The 20549-nt window shown below is 46.8% G+C and overlaps 1 protein-coding gene across 2 annotated transcripts in view; it reads left to right on the forward strand.

Annotated features, from left to right (window-relative positions):
- The first annotated feature begins 354 nt into the window (after positions 1-354).
- Positions 355-20549, forward strand: part of STAG1 (stromal antigen 1) — a 162584-nt gene continuing 142389 nt past the window's right edge. Inside the window, exon 1 of one of the 2 annotated variants that reach the window (XM_027703865.1) lies at positions 355-1312. The gene's annotated coding sequence lies outside the window, so the exon portion shown is untranslated. The remainder of the gene's footprint in view (positions 1313-20549) is intronic. The other variant, XM_027703866.1, reaches the window with a different exon arrangement.

Genomic DNA, 20549 nt, shown 5'->3' on the forward strand with positions numbered 1-20549 from the left:
GGAGGCGCTTCCGCCGCGCGGGGCTCGGTGGCGGCGGCCCCGGCCCCGGCCGGCCCCGGGCGGCGGCGGCGGAGGAGGAGGAGGGAAAGTTGCGGGAACCGGGGGGCGGCCCCGGCCCGCCCTGGCATGGCCCGACCCGGCCCGCCGGCGGGACCCGGCCCGCGGGAGTGCCCGGGCCGCCCCAGCCCTGGCCGGGCTCCAGGGGGACAGGCCGGGCAGCCCCGGGCCGGGCACCCCCCGCTCCTGTTGCTCATCCCGTTACCGGAGCGGCGGCCCCGGGCTCTCCCGGCCCGCCCGGCGCACAGGCGGGTCACGCAGCCCCGGGGTTGCCCCGGGCTCGGCGCGGGAACGGCGGCTGAGCCCGGCGGCTGCGGGGAGGCGGTCCCGGGCCGTGCCTCCGGAGCAGCCGGTGCAGGCAGTGCCCCCTGAGCGGGGCGGGCAGCGGGCAGGGGCAGGGCGCCAGACTGGGGGCCCGAGCCTCTGGACTCACAGCAGAGGCTGTGCTGGAGACGCGGTGCCGGGCCCGTGCTGCGAGTGCTGGGCAGCCACACTCGGCTTCCCCCGTGCTCCTGGGACGGGACAGGCAGCGGGAGCACTGCTTGGGACCAAGAGGGACTTGGGAGAAAGAGGATAGTTGTAGTATCCATAGAGCAACTTAAAGGGATGTGACTGCCAATACCAGTGTCAAAAAACTTAGCTTCTGGTAAGACAGTGTGAGTTTAATTAAACTAAATTGAGCTGCTTTGCAAGCATTGATTATTTCAGTTGTGTTCCACATAATTCTGCAGCTGTGCAGAGTTAGTCTAGTGATGGCATCTATTAAGTTGCTGAGGAACAAAAAACCTTCTTCAGGTCCCACCACTGACACAACTGCTTTTGAATTGTGTCCTGTGTTTGGGGCAATGGGTGACATTAATGCCTGGGTTCAGGCTTCTGAAGATTTGCTCAACTGCTCACTTATTACACTGGTGATAGGGGTGATGTGGGAGAAGGGCTAGTCCAGATCCTCTGGATCCAGAGTAGTTTTGCCTTGTCTGGTGAGGTGGCAAGGACGTTTGATGAGTGTTTGAACATCACAGTCCATCCATCCCTGAGGAGATCCCAGGGCCACGAGGCAGTGTGCAGGTTATCTGTGGAAAGGTGTTCTGGCCGTGTGAAGAGGTTCTTACTTTTACAGAATTAGAAGCCAAGTTATTCTTTCTTTCTGACTCAACTGTGATGACTTTTTGATGGAAAGCCTGAGAAAGCACACGTGGTGGGTGCAGAGCGTTTGGAAATGACAAGGCAACCCGTGATGCAGCAGGATTTCCTGGTGAGCAGGGGGGCTGGCTGTAGGGCTGTGATGAATCTCAGAGGGTGTAATTTTTACTGGCTGCTCACCAGAGAGTGTTCAGTTGATACTCAGGGTTGCTGCTTCCCATGGGCACACCGTGGGGGTGGGCAGTGAAAGCAGTGCCTTTGCAGAGCTGATGAGCACTTAGGGCCAGTTTGGAGGTTCAGAGGAGCGGGTCCCCACCCCTGTGTTCAGATCACTGGCTGTCGGCAGCCCACGGGCTGGGGTGGTTCCTGATGTTTTACAAACGTGCTGAAGTCGATGAGCTCACTGAGAGAGGCAGCATTTATGGCCAGATGCCCACACATAATGCACTGGTCAGAAGTTGTGAGGGCAGCTGAAACCCTGGTACTGGAGCTTTGCTCTAGAGTCTCTGAGCTTTTCAGCTCCTGTCCCTGTCCATAACCTGCCCTCGTGTTGTGTAGACTGGTATGTGACTTCTGCAGCTGCAGTCACCTTCTGATAGCTGAGAAGGTTTGTGAACATTAAATATTTGGATGCACTGACCAAATGAGTTCCTTGGGACAGTCAGAAACTCAACAAGTGAATATGTTTTGATTTGAAAGAACAACACGTACCTCAAGTTCGTGCTGGTGACTTTGGATTCTCTCCTTTCTCTCCCTCTGTTGCAAAGGCTTGCCCTGATATAAGGTGGCTAAATATTGGTAATTTAAATACCATTTTACTAGGCAAGTGAGCTCCTAGAAGTGTAAGGATGCAGTGGGGTCGAAATGCTAAATTGTGATGACTTTCTAAGAAAAATCCTTTTACTGGGATCGGAACATGCCTTTACTGTAACATTTCTGATCTGTTTTCTGGTAACATGCACAATAGACTTGCCCACCCTGCTGAAAATTCCAAAGTGCCATTTCTGTAATGAACACAAGACACACTGAAAGCAGCAAACTGAAGTGGTTTGGAAATATTAAAGCCTAACTCTGGACTCAGCACTGCTGGGTGAGACCTGGCTCTGCCTGTGCTGCACCTTGGAGAGCCCAAGTGTTGGAGTGAGGCTCTGCCTTCTGGGGCTTGGAGTCAGACCCAGAAGGTGATGCTGGCTCTGGTGCCAAGATAAGGAGGTGCTTTGTCTAAACCTGGTGTCCTGGCTTCAGGACTTAAAATGCCAACCAGCATCTGCAAGATATCTCATGCTTTATTTAAAGTTTCGGGGATTCACTGGAGTCACTCTCATTTATCACGTGGAACTCTGAAGCTCCCGTTGCAGATTGTCATCTCTCCCCTGCAGTGCCACTGTGTCTGCTCCTTTGGCTAAAGATAGAAAGGAGCAGAGTTGGGTTTCTTTCTTCTCCAAGAAAGAAATCCTGCGAAGTTTGAGTTCAGCAGCAGAAGATGGTTTTGCTGTTTCTAACAGGCCTTTTAGGGATATGCAGTATTTTGCTTTTCCATACTGGTGTAACTTTGTTGGTTTGAGTGTTCAGTATGTGATCAGAACACAATGACTTATTTCTTTATTCCCTTAGGAAGTAAGTGGTTTAGAGAGCGTTATTGTGACCATCGGTTGCAACTTTTCAGCCTGCAAATCCGCTTCCAAAAACAAGTGTTGTTTTGTCAAGGTTCACTCTAATATTTTTTAAAGGCAAACCCCACCTTCAGCTGGCTAAAAGAGCTGAAGGGAAGGAGCTGCAGGGGGAATCTTCTCCTTAGCTGGGATTTTGTGGCCACTGGCTAATTTTTGCCATGTCCTGTTGGAATTCTGAGTGTAGGCAATGATTTCAGCACGTGGCAGGTCGTGTGTCCCTCAGGGGACAATGCCCAGGAACCCAGAGGAACTGTGCTCCTGGGCTTGGGCAGCTCTGCAGCATCTCCACAGGCACGTTGGGAGCTTGGAAAATGCTATTTAAATAGTAACAGTGCTCTGGAGATGGCAGGAGGCCTTGGACAGTAGATTCATCAGGGCCAAACAGTGTCACACGTGTCCTGCTTTAGACTGCAGGTACAACATAAACTTGATAAATTGGGTAACTCTGCTTTAATTTTGGAATATTTTGGGAGAAGGTGCCCATTTATAAATGCGGGCAGTTCCATTTTGGGTACAAGTGGTGCAAATCCAAGGCTTTCCATCCCTTCAGGGCCCTGACTGCTGCTTGGTGCTCTCCCTGTCCCCAGAGCCGGGAGCACTGGCCGTGAGCTGCTTGTCCTGCCCAGGGGGTGTTTGTAGCTCAGTCTCAGGAGACACAGAAGGGCCTTGGCTGCACATGGTTAGGTGGGACATGGTTAGGTGGACACAGGAGCGTGGTGTGGGAGTTCAGCCACTCAGTAATTCATCTTTTATCTCGGAATTAAGAGCAGGAGGTTGGATTCTTAAGCCTGTCCTGCCTCAGCTGAAGGGCAGGTTGTTTCAGGTGGTTCCCAAAAGTAATGTTTTACTGGAAAGCAGCATGAGGCAACATCCAGCCAACTGTGCTCCTTGCTGTGCAGGGTTTCAGCAGCATATACATTATTTATTCTATAAATAAATCTAATGAGTCTGTATTCTGTAACTCTCCATATAGCAGGCTTGTGTTATATTGGCAGGTTAGCTGAGTGAAAACAGTGTTAACAGATTGTTCAGCTCATAGAAAAAGATATTTCTTTGTAGAGTTGCATAGAGATTGTCCTGTGTGTCAGAAATGCTTCTAAATGTCAAATATTTTTCTACAATAAAATAATAAAAATCAAAACAATTCATGTTGGATACATTTTTTTTTTTATATACTAGGGCATAGCATGTGGTGGTGTTTTTTTGAAACAAATCAAATAACAAGCTGAGTAGCTGTTTGCTCTCCCCCACGTGAGGGTTTCTCTCTCTTCTTTTAGGGTTAGAATCCCCAAGGGCCAGGAAGATGTTTATGTTGATAAGTGGCAAGTGAAACTTCATTAGGAAATGGGTAATGAATTCCATCTTAAATGAATGATAAATGTGCCAGCTTTGCATTGTTAATTCCTAGGGCTGTTCATTAGGACCACATGAGCTTGTTGCTGCCAGTGGGATTGCACAAGATGGTTGAGCTGCTCTGCCACAGCTGAGAGAGGAGTCAGTGTGTGCCTCCACAGCTGCACAGCTGTCCCCCTTCCTTTGTGCTTGTGCTGCTGCTGCCCTGACCGTTCCCTCCCTGGCAAACCCATCTGCTTGGGAGGGGCATTTTGGGAGGTGCATTTTTCTGCCCAGTGACTGAACTGAGTCAGGCCAGCAGGGTAAGGAGTTGCTGGAGGTGATGCAAGGTCAGTGGCAAGAGTATTTTTGGGGAAAACTGGTGCTGGAGGTGGAGCCCCTGCTGCTGCAGGTGGAGGTGCAGAGCCCTGAGCTGCGTGTGCTGTCCTGGGTGTCAGTGTGGAGCCAGCACTGTGTATGAACCTGGCATTCCTGGGGCACTCCTCACCTTTCCTGACCTCCCTCTGCCAGCTTTGCTGGCTGTAGCCCGTGTTTGTTCTTCCCCTCTTTGCAGCTGGTCCTGTCTGCCTTCCCATGAGGAACTTGGTGTCCTCAGCAAATTGTTGGCGTTCTCCTCCTTTTCCAGAGGTGAGAGCTCGGCCTCCAGCACATGTTCAGAGTGGCACAGAGAGGTTTGGGTTGCAGGTGCCTTAAAGCTTGTCTCGTTCTGCTCCTGGGCAGGGACACCTTCCACCAGACCAGGCTGCTCCAAGGCCTGTGTTCTTGTGGGGCTTCCCTGGTGGCCTTGCCCTGTTGTCAGAGATGACATTTGGTTTTCTCTCTGTTTCCTCTGTCCTTGCCACATAACCTGTCCAAGGCCTATTGTTGCCATGGCAGCTTCATTTCTTTAGGAGCCTTTTGTGAAGAATCATGTGGAATGTCCCTTGGGAATTAGAGCAGGCTTTGTCCATGGGTGTGTGCTGAAGGGACAGCTCTGGGAGAACTCCTGTGTGCTTGTGGAACATGACTTTCCTGTGCAAAAGGGAGGCTGATTTCCCTGTCTAAATGCCATTGTTTATTTAGCTGCCTATGGATCTGTTTTCTAGAATAGTCTTTACTAAGTTAGGCTCACTAGGCTGTCACATCCATGTTGGGTGAGGGAGTAAACCTAGCTCTGAATTGTGCTAAGAGTAAGCACTGCTTCAAGCAGTGGAATTTTTTTTTTGAAGGCTGTTTTTTTCTGGTTCACTGATGTGGCTTCTTTGGTGTCTCATAGTTTTGTTTTTTCCTGTAGTCTTACTTTAATAGGACGCTGCTTGTGGGAGAGGAATTAAACATCTCTTTTCTAAGAAATTAATATTTTTAAAAGTGTAGAGGAACTTGCATATTTTGCTATCTCTGTTTTCCTGTGTTTGGTGGAAATTGGTCCATAGACTGATAATTATTGATCGTGGAATTGGAGGAAAGAACAGGGAAGGATGTGCACACAGAATACAGTCCTGTAGGCCTGTTTCTGTTGGATACTGGGCTTAAAAGGACCCAAACAAAACAACAGGGTTGCAGCAATACTGCAAAATAAATATTACAGTCCAGGGAGTGCAAATGAGCCCTGCAGAGATCCCCCCAAGTGCAGAGCTGAGGTGAGAGGGGCTGCCCTCCCTTGGCTGCTCCCAAACTGTGCTCAGCCCTGAGGATCCCTGGCCCTGCTGCCCGTGGTGCCCTGGCAAGGGCAGTGGGAGGGAAGGAGAGCTCAGCTGGTCAGAGAATTCCCCAGCCTTGGGAGGGGATTCTCAGAAACATTGCCCCGACTTGGGCTGCTCTGCCTTCTGAGCTACAGAGCAGGGCTGGTTTGTTCTGGTTTGTTCTTCATCTCCTTTCTGTTCCATGCTCCCAGTGTTTTCCTTAAGCTCCTGGAGGCTTTTCCTATTTTAGCACTAGCTGATTGTTCTGCTTGTATTTGCAGAAGTCATCCCTCTAGAAAGGGTCAGTGTAGCTGTTCAGAGGAAATGGCATCATTTCTGTGGGTTTGTGCATCTCTTTTGCTTTCCCCAGTCACGAGTGATTTTTTTTAATATCTTTTGTCTCTGTAAGCTCCATTTGGAGCAGTTTTCTCTGCCAAAGTGGTAAGATGGAGCCGGAATGTTATTCCTGTTTCAAAATGTTTTAGGGAAATTTTGAATACTGATTATTGTGCTGTTTTACAAGATGCTGGACACATGCAATGTTGTACTGTTTCACTGAAAATGGTCAGGCTGGGTTATGGCAGCACTGTCCACTGGCTGAGGTGGAGGAGAGGACAGTGGGTTGGATGACAGTGAGAACTTGTGGTTGAGTCCTTTCAAATATCCCCAGCACTGGAGGGTAACATGGAACAGGAGGAGGGAGCCTGTTCTGCACAGCCTGTGCCGTGGCTTGGAGGTTTCCTCACTTTCAGAACAGGTGGGAGAACACAGGCAGTGCCACATTTCAGGTGTGACCCACTGGCACTGCGAAAAAGGAATTACAGTGAAATGCCCCAATCATTCCTTTTTTCTGGGTGTGTTTCAATACTGAACTGTTACAGTTTTCTCCCCCAAAGAAACCAGAGAAGCTGCTTGTGTTGCTGTGCAAAGCAAAGCTTTTACACACTTGTGTTGCTGTGCAAAGCAAAGCTTTTACACACTTGTGTTGCTGTTGGTGTAACTGTAGAGCACCAGGTCATGGACTGAGAGCGCTGGTGAGGGGTTTGTGTAAATCCTGTTGCCTGAGGTGGCTGATGAATTGGGAGTCTCTTGGCTTTGAGGTCAGTGTTTGTGAATGCCTTGGCCATTGGAGCTGGTAGGACAAGCTTTTCCCACTGGTGTGCTTTGCTTTTCTGATTCTCGTGGCTGGTGGTGGATTCAGAGTCCTGGTGGAAAGCTGAGAAGGAAAAAACAAAGGCATTAGGGAGGAGTAGGAGTCAAGAGGAGTGAAGTGTCACATTTGGGAGCAGGGAGAGGAGCTGTCAGCTGTACCTGCCATTATTTCCTGGACCAAGGGGTTGTTACAGAACTTCTAAGATGGAAAGTGTATCCTTTTGTAAACTTCCTGAATGTTTTCTTGGCGGTTTCTGCCAGGCCTTTTGCAGGAGAGTGTCATTGCTCAGCATCCTCCGGAGCATTTGTGCAGAACCTGGAGGCTCTGCAGTGCCAGGAGGCACCTCCAGCATTTTCTGTAGTGAGTTCTGAGGTGCTGGCAGGGTATGTCACCAGTGCAGTTCATTTTATTGTGAAATGCACAGCTAAGAATAACCCTTTCACATCTGCCTTGCCCATAAATTTTTGGCAGTCAGCTCCTTTGTTGTCTGTCCCTCAAACAACTTCCTTGACCTGAAGTCCTGCTTTGATAACACCCCTATCCAGAGTTTAGCTGTTGTTTAGCCCCTGTCCCAAAGGCCACGTGTTGATCCTCTCTGTGAGTCGTGGTTGCATTCAGGCTGTGTCAGGAGGGAATGGCTGGCTGGGAGCACAGAGATTCAATGTGGGACAGCCAGTGCTGATTTGTAGCTCCCCAGTTGTGATCTCTTCACCCCCAGCACTGGGCAGTGAGCAGCAGTGGAGTGTCCCCAAGTGCCACTGGAGTTGTTTGAGGGTGTGTGTGGGTTCTCTGGTGCTGCCAGAGGAGAGCCTGACACAGGGGAAGGCTCGTGGAGCTGAGCTCTCGTGGAACAATTACATCATTAAAGAGCACGGAATGTACAAAAACATTGACTTGCAGCCCTGTAGGAGAAATGAATTCCCGGGAAGATCCTTTTGCACCAACTGAGGGGATGGGGGGAGAGAAGCTGTTCCTGTGAGCTGGGGGAGGGAGTGTCAGTGTCGTGCAAAGGAACTCCATCTCCTGCAGCCCCCTGACCTAGCCTGTTTTACATGGATGTAAGAAAAAGGGCTCCTGTTTAACCTCTGGCCAAACTGTGGGTAATGCCAGGCTCTCAGAGAAGGTTCCAAAGCAGCAGAGTGGCTCAGGTTACTGAGAACAGGCCTGCTCTTCCTGCCCTGACGTCACTGGCAGAGTTCCTGCAGCGGAGGCTGGAGCCGAGGAGACAAAAAGCTGTGGGGAAGAAAGGGAAGAACATGTTGGTAGAAGGTTAGAAATGATCTGAATATCATCTTACATTCACCAGGCTTGCCTTTTAACAGCCAACAAAGACCAGAACCTTAAGACCCAGAGCAGCCTCGTTTGTGTTATTTTTACTTCGCTGGGAGTTCAGGCACTTTGGGACTTGGTTGGTGGGGATTTTTTTGAATCCTCAGGGGGAACTTTGGTTTTTACATTGTTGTAGATGGCTGGGATGAGCACGCCTGTGGTTGAGATGGGTGTTGTTAGGCAGTTACTCCAGTCTTATTCCAAATAACATATGCCTCTGACAGACCAACCATCCAGACTGGAAATTCCTGTATTAGGCTTTTAGCTGTAGATTGATTATTTTTATTCTGTTCCAACAAAACTTATTCAAATTAATTTTTGAATATGAGGTTAAGAAGGGGTTTTTTTGCCTGTAGTAAATACACTTTTTTTTTTTCTGTGGATTTCAGTGGGAAACTCTTGCTGAGCTTTCCTGCTTTAGAGTAAAGGCCTGTAGTTGACCTGTTCTGTGGCTTTAATGAGATTGTTGTTACTTAAACTGGTCAATCTACGTGGATTTTTTTTTTTTTAATAATTGTCTGCAAAATAGTAAGTGGTAGGTTGGTTGGGACTACAAGAGCTGTTTTTTGCAGATTTTGCTTAAGGAGCAGATTGTGTTGCCACACTTAGAGTAACCTCCAGTGCATCCTTGCAGCTCTTTGGGGAGGGCCAGGGGTCTGATAGCCATCAGGCTGTTCCTGTGGGAACACAAGCCACTCCTGAACACCAGACTCCCAAGGTTTGACAACCAGGCTGGGAATTCTTTGTCTGTTGCCATAAAGTTGCTCCATTGGACGCTGTCAGCCGGGTGTCTTTTGTGCTATATCTGTGTTTGCTCCAAAGCAGGCAAGTTACTGAGAGCTCACATAAGGAGCAAATGTTTTTGCTAACTTTGCTTGGGAGAGAACATTTATTTTGGATGAAATCTCCCAGAGGAACTTGAGCAGACACCGGATGGGGAGAGTAGAACAAGCAGCAGGACACAGCAACACTTGTGTGCTTGGGCAGTGTAAGATGTCTGAGTGGAACGTGAAGTGAGAGAGCAAAGTAAACTGCTCTGAGCGTGGCTGCTGAGGTCAGGATCACAACTCTCTGTGCCTCCAAGGGCATTGGGAAGGTGAGCAAAAGTGTCCCTGCACAAAACGTCCCAGTTCTGCTGCCACCCCTCTCCTGGGGGCTCTCGGGTGACTTTGTTGTTGCCTTGGTGTCTGTGCTCTCACTGGTGGCACCCAGTGCCTCTCATACATTCTCCCCACTGATTCTACATGTCCTGATCGTATGTGATGAAAAAATCAAGGCCACCCTGCCCCCTCCAGGTGCTGTTCCTTGCAATCTCTTTCCTTGCTCTCCAGCTGATAAGAGTTTTCCTGTGTTACCAGCCCAGATTTAACCTTGCTGTGTGTTTTCTTGAGGACTGCCACCCAAAGTGTTCAAGTGGTTAATAGTTCCAGGTAATACCTGCTCTGCACTCTTCTACCCCTGGCTTTCAAGCAGAAACAAGCTATTATTTTGTTCTGTAATTATTTTCCTTTAGGACAGAAGTTTATTTTTGAAAAATTGCAAAGGCTTTATCACTTACACGTCTCCATCCTCTAACTGGGACGTGCTGTGTTATGAGAATATAATAGAAGGACTTTTACCATTGAAGTTTTATTTGGTGAAAGGACTGGTATTGGGATGTATTATTTTATTTGATTTTTTTCACTGATTTTTTTTTGTGCATTTGTGGAATCTCTAGGGACACAACTCTAGGTCCAAATTCATCTTGCTTTTACAGCCATTAAGGGGTATTAAAACTGTAGTGTTCAGAGACCTCTATCCAGTCTTGTGTTTTACTGCAACAATGGACTTGTACTAGAATGGTTATTTATTTACTTTACTGGCTCTTTCTGGCCTTTCTTTGTTCCTGAAAGAACACTAAACAAACAAGAGAATGGAGAGAGACCTTGAGTTGATCCCTTTCTCTATCTCGGGGGAAGATAATTTACAATATTCTTGACAGATGCTTGTCTAATCTCTTAATTGCTGGAAGTTTCACTGCACTTCCTAAGCAGCTTATTCCAGTGCTATATATTCTTACTGACTGGTTTGTTTTTTATGTTTAACTGACATATTCTGCAATTAACTTTGGTTTTTATTTGGTCATCTTGAGCTATTTCTGATGTACCTTAATGAATGTGAGCTGTCTTTTTTTTTTTCCTCCTTGATCTCTTCTCTAACACAAACTGTGTCTTTGTATTTGAGCTTCTTAGTGTTTCCTCACCTTATTTCTTTGCCTTCTGATCCATCCTCACTGCTTTGTAGACTTTCTCCCGTCGGTTCATGTCAAAGCCTGACCCCCCAGACTGGGCACCCTGCTTTGCTGCTGCTGGTTTATGGTGCCTGCTGGGTTGTTCTTCACCAGGACCTGTTGCTCTTCCTTTGGTTTGGAGCCCATGGAGGGCATCGTGGGCGATCCCAGGGTTCCTGAGCCCGTGCCTGGGTATCTGGAGTCACTCCTGGTTTCTGTCCCAGAGAGGAGGTTCATCCTTTTTGCAGCTGGAGGGGTGGGACCAGCATGGGGAGCAGTTGTCTCTGGTGACCCTGTGGATATTTACCCCAAGCAGGTTCCCTGGTGTGCTGAGCAGGAGTACAGGTGATCAAACAGGAGCTGTGGCTTCCCCCAGCTCTGGTGGAGGAGAAGCAGGCCTGTCCTCTTTGATGTTGCTGCCTGCTGCAGTTGTCTGCTGTCATTCCATTAGCTGCAGTCTTCAATATTCATGAAGAGTCTGAGGAAAGAGGCTGCCTTGTTTGTTCAGCATCAGGCTGTTGAAAGCCTGCGTTGGAGCACTGGTTTCTCCACCTCCTTTGATTTCAAGTGCTGCTTTTTTGTTGCTATAAAGTGGTACAAATCTTCTGACAATGCAGAAAGGGGATTTGCTTTTTTGTGGTAAAAGTATAATGGCAGCTCTAAGAGAAAAGAGAAAAACTGGGAAAGAAAATTAAAAGATGCTAAAAATGTGGAAAATGGATCCATGTAGTGTGAACACAGTCTGTGTTTTACAGGTGTCCCCTGAAATTTGCCTGGGAAACAGCTGTCTGCCAGCATGGGCAGCATTTGCAGCTTTTGTTTCTTCCAAACTGTCGGTACGTTTTTGTACCAAACACGGGTGTTTTGAGCCCTGAAACCAACCTTCCAGTTTTGACATCATTAGCAACATTTATTTATTACCTGGATTCCTCATATCCCAGTATTTGTTTCCTCTCAGTTTATAATCTTCAGTGAATAGCTTCAGACATAGATCTTGTTTGTTACTCTAGTGTTTCAAGTTCATGATGGATTGGAACTTGGATTTCACTCCTTGTTTATTTATTTTGAAACTGCCTCTTGCTGTGTTTTACAAGCTGATTTGTCTTGGGAATGTTGGTAGAGGTGGGATGAAGGTTTGGAGTTGCAAAGGACCTAGCTTGTGTTTTCTAGGCCTTGCTGAATATTGCTCATTTAGTAGCTTTACATTGATAAACACACCTAGCCTTTTTATTTTAGTGCATTTTGGTTCTCAATTAGTGCTTTCCCACCTCCTTTTTTTGGGGGTGACAATCCCTGCTATCACCTCTGCTGCCCTCCTGTCACCCCCAAGGACTGATGAGCCTCTACTCCCTCCACCCTTCCTCCAGGAGCAGTTTGGCTCGTGCCTGGAGCACAAGGTCACCTGCCTGGCAGGCTCAGGGGTTGTTCCAGGCCTGCAGTGGGTTGTTCCAGGCCTGCAGTGGGTTGTTCCAGGCCTGCAGTGGGTTGTTCCAGGCCTGCAGTGGGTTGTTCCAGGCCTGCAGTGGGTTGTTCCAGGCCTGCAGTGGGTTGTTCCAGTTGCCTCCAGCCCCCGGGATAAAGCAGGGTAGAGGTGTCAGCACTGCCAGGGCTGCTGCCTGGGCCAGGTCCTCAGCATCCCCTGAGTTTGTGGTGGTGTTTGGGAGCACACTGACTGAGTTGGACAGTTTTTGGTGGTTGGTTTGTCAGCAGATCTCGAGGCTGTGAGCAGTGAAGACATGAAGAGGGCAGTGAGCAGCAAGCCCTCCTGTGCTGTCTGAGCTGAGCTGCAGTGCCCCAGCACTGGTGGCTTCTCTCTGCCCTGGGGGTTGTAGGTGGGGGCTGTGGGAGCACAGGGGTCTCTGCAGGGTAGGGACAGTTACTGTGGCACTGAGGGCTGGGCTGGGGGAGCAGTTGCTGTTTTCCCCTGGACTCAGCACTGGTGAGGCCACCCCTGGAGTGCTGTGTCCAGCTCTGGGCCCCTCAGCTCAGGAAGGACATTGAGGTCCTGGAGCAGGTCCAGAGGAGAGCAACGAGGCTGGGGAAGGGACTGGAGCACAAGTGCTGTGAGGAGAGGCTGAGGGAGCTGGGGTTGTTCAGCCTGGAGAAGAGGAGGCTCAGGGGAGACCTCCTCACTCTCTGCAACTCCCTGACAGGAGGGGGGAGCTGGATGGGGTTTGGTCTCTTTTCCCAGGCAACTCTCAGCAAGACAAGAGGGCTCAGGGTCTTCAGCTGTGCCAGGGGAGGTTTAGGTTGGAGATTAGAAAGAATTTCTTTGCAGAGAGGGTGCTCAGCCATTGGAATGGGCTGCCCAGGGAAGTGGTGGATTCTCCATCCCTGGAGGTGTTTAAGAAGAGACTGGATGTGGCATCAGTGCCATGGGCTGGGAACCACAGCGGGGTTGGATCAAGGGTTGGACTTGATGATCTCGGAGGTCCCTTCCAACCCAGCTGATTCTATGATTCTATGATTCTACTTCTGTGGCAACCACGTTTCTCCTGTGGCTCTCAACCTAAGGGAGCTTTGTTTGCAATCAGGCATTTCACTGGGTGGAGCAGCATCCAGTGCAGCAGTAAATGAATAATTCCTCAAATAACCTGCCTAGCTCTCTGGGAATATGGATTTCTTCCCTCTCATTGCAGCTGATGGGAGACCATCAGTACTTTGTTCTTCAAACGTACCACCCAGGGAAGCTCATCTCCGTGATTATATCACTTATCTTACAATATATCACCCTTTTTAATAGACTAGGAAGAGCCTAATCATCAATCTCTTACTTTCCTTTCTAAGAGCCCTCAAATATCCAAGGGAAAAAAGTCAGCTGCTCTCAGATCTCTTGGGAGTTTGGCACTGTATGTGTATAAGGCTTGAGCTTACTATGTTTAAAACCAAATGCCTTCAATCTTTTGGCCCCTGTTGCTCTGGTTTCATCCCTGCAGGGCTCAGTTCTGCCAGGTTCCCCTCTGCTCTGTTCTCTTTAGACTGTGCAGTGTTTTGGAGAGTCCTTGATGAAGCTCCAGAGCTGTTTTCCTGCCCCTCCTTTTCACAGTGGCTGTGTGTGAGTTCTCCCTGGACAGACTTGGTAGTTTGATTTTCAAGCAAGAAAAAGTTTGTGCTTTTGCATCACAGACTTGTAGCTCTTTCTTATCTGAAATTAAAGTAAGAAATTTAAGAAGAAGAAACACTGTAACAGAGCAAAACAACAGCCAGTTGGAAGGGGAAGCTAAAGGGCTAAATACAGACTATAACAACCCAAAGCAGAATTTCTGCTTCTCCCAGCAAAGAACTCGGTGGGTCAGTGTTGGGAGCAGGAGTCTCACCAGCCAGCTGGCTGGAATTTGTCCCTAAAACCATCTTCTGAGTTAGGAACTGTCTTTTTGATCTTAAGGATTCATTTTCCCTGTAACCTGGGGCTCTGCTCAGACAGACTTTAAATGTTCATTTTGATCTTACCTTGGTCTTGTAATGGCAGTTGTTTCTTGACTTGAGGAAACCATCTTATATTTGCAAGTCAGTATTTAACTACTGTGCTAATTGTTTTCTCTTCAGTTTCCCTGTCATGTGGTTTAATTTTATCCAAGTCTTCATCAGTCTGGGAGTTTGAAAGCAGAGTAGAAATTAAATTGTACAAGAGATAACAATCAATAATAAATATCCTTTGAAATGTTCACATTTAAATAAAAAGAATGGTCAAGCCCCTCCCATTAAAAATGATACTTTAAAATGTGTTCCATTTCCCATTTTTTTCTAGCAAGCTAAAACCTCATTCTATTTTCTTTTTTCCTCCTTTGGCAGTTAATCTCATAACTCATTCTCCCAGATCCTTCTCCTGGTGTTTCAGTAAGGTCAGCAGCTACTCTAAACTACAACCCTTTTTCAAGTGTGGCTGCCAAATTGCACTTTCATGTTTGAGAAATGTCTTCTGTCTGCAGAGAAAGCGTGGCCACTCCTGTTACAGAAACATTAGCTGTTCCACTGCTGCTCCTGTCTCCCTTTGAGGAATAATTGAAAACTTGTGCAAGGGGCTCTAGTACCCATTGGTAAGGAAGTCCTGAAACTTTCTTTACCTTGGAATACAGGATTTTCTCAGCATTGCTCTAGGAATGCTGGAGAGATGTTTTTAGCTTCAGTGTGAAAAATTTTGCTGAAACTAATAAACTGTCTAATTTTGCATTCTGTTAATGTTCTCAGTGTGTCTGGAACTGGGAGATGGCTGTATTGACTGCAGTTAATATGAGAATAAAACGTTAAATAATATATCTATATATATGATATATGATGTTATATATGTTATATATATGTAAAATTAATAAAACAGGAAGGTGTTGAAGAGGTCCCTGAATTCTGGCTGCAAAGGAAGGTCCAAGGCTTGGCTGAGTGCAGGGCTGGCATTGGAACAGGTCTGTCTGTAAAAGCTGCAGTGCCCACAGGGTCTGTCAGGGAATGGGAATTCCAACTGTGTGTTGTCCCACAGGGTCTGTCAGGGAATGGGAATTCCAGCTGGGTGTTGTCCCACAGGGTCTGTCAGGGAATGGGAATTCCAGCTGGGTGTTGTCACACCTGCCCATGGTGCTCTGCAGGGTCAGGTCCTTCTCCCAGTCCTGCTTTGGAATGGTACCCTTGGAAATACAAAGTTGTAAATGGGATTTGATTTCACTTTTTTTTTTCTGAAAAGATGTAAGAGGAGAAAACCCCAGGCATAAAAAGCTCAAATGCAGGCAAGGGTGGAGTTTTTGCTCCATGTACTGAATGGGAATTCCCTGTAAATTCCCTGGGAACTCTATATGTAGGAGTTGTATGTATGAAGGATCTGTGATTTTCAACATGTATATTTTAGAATGTTGAACACATGCTTGAAGTATCCAGTGCAGTCCAGGTTTCAGCCTGCAGGTAAGACAGGTGCCTTCCCTAGGAAAGGCAAGAGTAATTCCCAGTGTTCCTGGAAAAGAGCTCTGAGCCTAAAGGGGTTAGTTAAGAAAGGAAGTCTGTTCCATTTTCTCTCCTTGGCAGTCTTAAGACCGGATTTATGAGCATTTTTGATACAGAAATGTAAAAATCAGTGATGGAAATGGTACCAGGGTTGCACAGCTTTGGAATTGCACATTCCTCTTCTGTTGCCTCTTCCAAGCAGGAATGGGAAGGCAGTTGGCAGCCCTGCACTGTGTCCTGCTTCCTGAGGGGCTGGGGACAGACCCATAATGTGTTTTGCTATAGATTTTACAAATGCACATTAAAGCAGCATATCCTGCTTGAAAGCCATTATTTAAAGGCAGAGTAGGACAGAGAGAGGAAACCATGGTAATAACAGCAGGCTGGGCCAGGCTGGGGTGAGGAATAAGAGGTGGGATTGCTCCTCTCTCCTGCTGGTCATGGGCTGGAAATCGATTTGTGTTGGGCTTGAAATATGTAATTAATGAGGAAAGAGCCACCAGCAATTTGGAGTGTATTGAACACGAGCTGGATAATGAAGTAGTGGGGTGAGCTCAACCACATTAAATGAGAGAACCTGTCACATCTGTAATATTAAAGAGCTGTCTTGGTTTTAGACAACTGCAGTGGTGGAGTACTTGGTAATTGAGAGTGTTTAGCATAAAAAACCTGAATGAGGTAATTGAGGGTATTAAAGTGGCTGCAATAAAATTTGAATACTGAAAGTTTATAGAAGCTCTAAGCAGTAATTAAGGATGCTATTTTAATATATAAAATTTCTTAAAGTTGAGCAAAGAAAAATCCTGCTGCAGCTCACAAGGGAAAATGTAAAAGGAAAAATCTGCTTTTAAATTCTTATCATCTCTCTATTGGATTTAGTTAAATAACTAAGAAACATGGAACTAGACTATCCTCTTCTCATACATAGTATAATTTGGGCTATTCCCGTGTCCTTACTATAATTGGAGAGGATAGTCCTTTGCATGTTTATCTAATTTTATACTTCAGTTGATGGGGGATTAGAAACTCCGTTGTGAATTTTTTGTCTGCTCTGTATTTTCTGGGACTTTTCCATTTTAGCTGCTGAGATCACGGTTGAAATAAAAGCTGTGCTTTTCTGCCTAATCCAGCAGCTTCCTCATTTTTAGCTGGTGAAGTGTTTTTGGCACCCTGTGCTCAGGCTGTCCTTGCTGGGGTGGTGGCAGCCCCTGAGGGAAGCGAGGAGAGGCTCTGGGTGACTTTTTGGTGCTGGAACCTCCCAGTGGAGGCAGAGAAGATCCAAGCAAACTCCCCCCCAACCTGCAGGCCTTTGGATGGGCTCAAACAGCAGCCAAGCAGCTGCTGGGAAATGGGAGAAAGCTCTTTGATGAGAAGTTACCAAGTCTCACAAACTGCTTCAAAAGCTCACCAGAGACTTAGTGGGCTGTTCTGAATATTGAGGGGCTGTCACCTGCAAAGGCACTTTTTCCAAAACAGGTTTATACACCTGCAGTTTTGAGCCAGTAAGGTGATGGTTCATCTTATGTGTGACACTGAGTGTTTGCCACCAATTTCTTTTGTGACCGTTTTCTGCTGGGGATAATCAGGATTTTTCCTTCTTACCTGGGTGTGCCCCTTCCTGCTAAAATGTGGGTGTTGTTTGTCCAGCACCTGCTTTTGCTGTTCATAGGTTGGGCCATGGCAGCCCAACCTGAGGTGGGTGAGTCTGAGCAGGTTGGAAGGTTCAGGCTGAGGCCCTTTGGGGCAGGGGCCATGCAGAGGCTCCTTTATAAACCCTGTTTATTGATGAATAATCTTTGTTCATTGATACCTGTGTTTGTTGATGACTGATCTTTGTTTGCCATCAGGGACTCTCAATGGCCACCGGTACCTTTCTTCAGGAGTAACAAATACAGGATGGTTTATAATGAATTCTGAGCTGTTCTAGCTCACTGTAAAGTGTCTCCCCTGAAGGGTGTTTGAGCATGTGCAGTAGCTCCTTTTGAAACCCAAAATAGGAGAATTATTATCTTGTGTGTCACTGAACAAATAACACTGGAAATGTTTTAATTTACTCCACTGCTCTCAGTTTTACACTCACTGCAACTTCCTTGAGAAGTGTTTCTGAAAAATAAAGCCATTGGTTTAGGTGGCCTTTCCTCAGATTGGAGGGAAAGTACCTTTTCTTGTTACATCTGGCTGTACAAGTGGATGGATATTAGCTTGACCACTGAACTAAATTCCCCATAAAACAGTGGAGAGCTCTGGGAGCACTCCTTTGGAGCACTGCATTAACATGCTCTTCAGCATTTCCCTGGGCAGGACTGTAATCAATACAGAGCTTCATAATTTCTGGAGTTCCACTCAGATTTAGATGCAATGTCAGCATTAATGTGGACAAATTATTCTCTGGCAGTGATTATGCTGTTAGTTAATTCAGCAGACAAAACCAGCTTGACCTGGACCAGGAAGGTGCCTCTCCTCCTAAACCCTTGCAATGATTTATTAAGCTCTCTGCATTCAGAGACAGGGCCTGTTCATGTCACTGCTTTTCATATCATCAGAGAAATCACCAGTAGCTTCCTCTTCTCTGAGATTGTTTCTTACAAGCCACTTATCGGTCAAAGGCTTTTTGCTGCTACCACCTCCTTCCCCTAATTTTTGAGCCCTTCTTCCCCCCACTAAAAATAAATAATAAATAGAAAAGGTCAGCAGCTGAAAAGGACAAAATGCTGAGCTACCAAATCTTGTGCTAATAAAGCTCTGGGATTTTGAATGTTTTTATTTTTTAACTGGGTTGTATTCTGGAAGATTTTTGAAACAAGCCTTTGAAGTAAGAAACACGTTGTTAGTTTGGACACAGAGAAATCAATCCTTTAAAACAGTTCTTCAGTATACATTTAGTTATCTGTGTTTATTCCAAATGCTTTTGAGATAGTAAAGAAGCCTAAGGATTTTTGGCAAATACATGCTGCCTGGATAGAAACCCAAGAATTTTAACAACTCTTTTCTGGGGAATGCCTTGGCTTTCCTTGGTCTGATTTATATCTGTGCAGTTGTCACCTTGTGAGGGTGGGTGATTTTCACTTTGGTTTTCTGAGGCACTGTGGCTTTGCAAGTGTTGGAGTGGCTCCTGTCCCTGCCAGGACAGTGGGGCAGAGCAGGGGCTGGGAATCCTGGTGCAGGAGGGGACAAGGAGCAGCACCTTGGGGTGCTTTTATATTGCTAATTTTTAGTCTTGGTTTTAAATAGGGTGCAGATTTTATGGTAGGACGTGACAGGTTGTTTAAATGTATTAGAAAGATGGAATTGTTGAGCACAGTGACTAATTTCAATCAAATTTGGAGGGGGTGGAAGGTGTCCAAAAACCAAATTTCTGCAGTTTTTGTGAAAGTAGATACCTGGCCAAAGTTACTCTCTTAATACCACCTCCCTTTGCCATCCCTCTCCTACACACTCTCCTCAATGAAAGCAACAGCAGGACTTGAGTTGTTGTTGCATGTTGGAGAATCCACCCAGAGTTCTAGAACAGTGGAACTGCTGGGAAAGACAAATAGGAGGAAGGAATAAGTGGGCAGCAGTCTCAGCTGGCCAGACCCTACAGGGGGTGTATCAGCATGGCAGCAAAGACTTCTGAGTGTGTCATTCCTGAAAACAGCAATAATGTGCTTCTTCTAGAAGAAAATCTTCAACCTGGTTTAAACCACAGCAATGCCATTCTCAGGAGAGGCAGCAGAGGGGACAGAAAATGCATCCCCAGCTCCTCAGGAATCCCCCCCAAGCAGCTGATCAGATTTGGGATCTCACTGCAGGGCTCGTGGTGTGTTCTTGGAAATTCAGGATTTTTTAAGTGGGGTTGTGCCTGACTTTTCCAAAGCCACATAATCCACTTATTGTACTGACAGGGAGGAATCTGGGGACAAGATTCTGTTAAGGGGAGGTTTTGTTGCTCTCGGGGTGAGGGAATGGTTTCACTGCTGGCTCCCTTTCTGGAGCTGTTCCTGTCCCTGGTGAGGGCAAGGGGGTTGGTGCCCTCAGCCTGTCCCCCTGGGGCAGTGAGGGGGTGCAGGATGGGATTATACATATTGTGTAAAATATTACAGATTAATACTTTCCTTCTAATTCAAGAAGCAACTTATTTGTATTGAGAAGTACTTTTTGAAATTTGACATCTTGTTGGGAGCAGTGATCCACTTACTGGGGAAAAATTCAGCTCCTTTGAGGTTTCAGGTCGAGTTTGACACCTTCAAATCTGACTCTTCAGTGCAAACTGAGTTTTATGCAGTGCTGATGGCAAATGGGAAATCACTGCTGGTTTGCTGATAAGTGTAACCTTACACAGTTTAATGTTCACAAAACAGAAGGAAACCCAACCCCCAAATAAAAGGAAGGCCTGCTGAGTCCCACAGCCTTATTACTAGTATCTTTTAAGAATTAAAATGTGAGAATTTATCTGCATTTTGAACGGGTTATTGGAAAAAAGCTGTGTAGGATTCATTTAAACAGTAAATTTTTCATTATGTTGCTAATGTATTAATTCAGTAAGAAATGATTGTGTCCGTGGGATCCTGATAGCAAAGCTGGTGTTAGTGTGGCTTTTTGACTTTCACCTGGAGAAAAATGGGAGCCAGAAGACCATGTGGATTTTCAATGGTAAGTGTCAGAGTTCAGTGTTCAATTCCAGTGGCAGTTTCTGTGGGAAGAGATGGTGGGGTTTGTAAAACACCTGGTTCGTGTGAACCCCAGCGCTGTGTCTCCTCCAAACAGTGAGACAGCAGCACAGGGGAAAATGTAGGGACTCATTTTGGGGTAAGAAGAACCCCTAAAATGCTGGACTTAGAAGTTTGGGATCAGCAAATCATTCCTGGTGGGTTTTCTGGAAGGCAGGTGAGAGTACAGTCAGTGTCCTCAGCTGCTCTGGAAGGGGTATCCAGATTCCCTCCATCCTCCTTCCCTCTTTTTCCAGTTTGTGCTCTTGCCAGCACAGTCTGCATCGTAGCAACAGT

Source organism: Neopelma chrysocephalum, unplaced genomic scaffold, assembly GCF_003984885.1.
Source record: "Neopelma chrysocephalum unplaced genomic scaffold, ASM398488v2 Primary Assembly neopelma1_252, whole genome shotgun sequence".
Classification (NCBI taxonomy): domain Eukaryota; kingdom Metazoa; phylum Chordata; class Aves; order Passeriformes; family Pipridae; genus Neopelma; species Neopelma chrysocephalum.